Source organism: Macrobrachium nipponense, chromosome 26 (assembly GCF_015104395.2).
Source record: "Macrobrachium nipponense isolate FS-2020 chromosome 26, ASM1510439v2, whole genome shotgun sequence".
NCBI classification, from domain to species: Eukaryota; Metazoa; Arthropoda; class Malacostraca; order Decapoda; family Palaemonidae; genus Macrobrachium; species Macrobrachium nipponense.
In genome coordinates this window covers 7,952,579-7,955,078 of record NC_087215.1, presented here as the reverse complement: position 1 = coordinate 7,955,078, position 2,500 = coordinate 7,952,579, and positions in this window count along the sequence as shown.

Here is a 2,500-nt window from a genome sequence, read left to right as displayed (position 1 = left end):
ATAATTTGAAAGTGACATTCACTCTAGTTACGAAGAATGATGGTGGAATGGTATAATAATGTTTGATTCTTGTGTGTGTGTGTGTGTGTGTGTGTGTTTGTATTTGTGTGAATACTTGTTTCAAACGAACCCGTCTGCAGGCATTCAATTGAAGAATTATTTGAGTAGGGGGACATTTGTTAACAATTGTAAATTGTTTGTGAAAATTATTTTGAATAATTAACCATCGCAAACACTAGTCGCTAATGAAACTCTCTCTCTCTCTCTCTCTCTCTCTCTCTCTCTCTCTCTTCTCTGAATTAGCGATCTTTTCATTCTGTATCTCCATTACTTTCTGTTATTATTACTTCTTTCCCAGTGAATGGCACAGACAGGTGAAGGCAATACACACACACACATATGTATGTATATACGTGTGTGATATATATATATATATATATATTTGTAGTGTGTGTGTGTGTGTGTGTGTGTGTGTATGTGTGTGTGTGTGTGTTGTGTGTGTGTGTACACAAAGGTACGTAGACAAGTGACAGAGCGTTTGCTTCATCATCGGTACCCTGAAAAAAAAAAAAAAAAAAGAGGGGGGGAAAACCAGACAACGAAAACCTAAAGCCAAAAGCAGCAAGCACTTCAAAGCAAGCAAGCGTAGAGCATCATCATCATCAACTTCGTTATTTCAAAAGTCAGTCGTGTTTCGGGTCAAAGAGAATTGAGAAGAGGAGGTCTCAACGACAAAAAAAGAAAAAAAAAAATATATTAAGTAGAATGTTAACAGTTGCCATTTACTTGATTTCTGGAGGAGACAATAAAAATTTAAAATAAAACTTGAACATGGTTAAGGTAGAGGAGGAGAATAATAAGTAGGAAGATAAGTAAATAAGGAAGGAGGCTGAGAGAGAAAGTAAGTATGATGACAGGGATGCCCGAGTCTATCCTGGACATTCCAGATATTCCAGACATCAAGTAAATTGCTTCTCTTTCTATTTCCTCAGATTCTGGCGACGTCTTCTTCGTCTTCGGGATTAAGAACTCGATTTTTTTAAATTTTCTTTATTTCTAAGATTAGGATGATGAAAAAATCCGAACCCTTATGATTCCCTGTTGCTCGAGAGAGAGAGAGAGAGAGAGAGAGAGAGAGAGAGAGAGAGAGAGAGAGATGATTCTCTTTAGCCCAAAGCCCCAAAACCCTAGAACAGAAAAAGATTTGGCACAAAGCCAAGACAATAGCGAGAGAGAAAAGTGAGAGAAGAGAAAAGAACACGTAAAGAAAGACCTTCCTTCCTTGCTCGCAGCAGAAGTAGAAAGAACAGTTGTTATACACGAGAAAGAGGAAAATGTTCCAAATCTTGACAAAGCCGCCATTTTTAAAGGAGGCAATTTTTGAGCTTCTCGGACAACACCAGAATTGAAAACTCTCTCGAGGCAAAACTGGGAGTGAAAGCAGGTCAGTCTTCATAGTACATCGAGAAATTGAAAAATGCCGTCGTTGGCCTCTATGAACACAGGGCTTCGTCATTTTGGCCATTTTGCCTCCAGTATGTGTCAACGATAATTCACGAACAAATTTTGGTGTGACACTGTGCATTTGCCGTTGCAAGCCATTCCAAATGTCCTGAGAAGCGTTTGTCAAGGTTTTAAGTTAGGTTACAAGGTCAGATTTGGACCGCAACAAAATGTACTATGTAAATATAATGCAACTGTACTTCATACATTGATATAAGATACATGTTCAGTAGAAATCTGACTTGGTAACCTAACTTTTAAATCAAAGACAAAGGTTTCTCAGGAATTAAATAAAAGGCTTGGGGCATAAATATGAAAGTAAACGAGTTTTAAAAAAGATATATAAACCATTTATTGACTGCATATTTATAAAGACATTTCCAAAGGGAAATTTCGAACTGAAATGACATTCTATTGAGATCTACGAATAGAGCCCACTTCATAGAAGTAAAGCTTTGGCAACAAAGGCTTCGGAAGCTCTCCTCTAAATTCCTTCGCCTGATGGAGATTCCTTATCAGAAATGAAATCGCGTTTAAAACCCGAAACTAAGAGTCGTACTTTCGCCAACAATGCCCAGCGAGAAGTTTCACAAGTGTGACACCTACTGGGCTGAGAGTCCGCATTGGAATAAAGGTTTAATATCCCATGTGTAATTATAAGCGTTCTTGTTTCTTTCCTTGCGTGTATGGACTGCATGCTTTTGTGCAAATAACAGAAAGTGATAGATAAATCGATCATTGTAAACTTACCCTTCATATTTATAAGGCCTTTCCCCTGGCAGATCCACACATATTTTTAAAACTATTTTAAAAGGAGTTGGTTTAATTTTATCTTACAAAAAGTTTTTTTTTCGGGTTTTACAACTTAAATTTTGTTAAGAAACAGGAAGTAAGTGGAAATCCGTTCACTCTGGATGTGTTTTTGTTCCTATAATTACAGATGCAACATAATGAAAGGATGCAACCATTAATCACAATTCGGCCTTCTCTCTTGAAA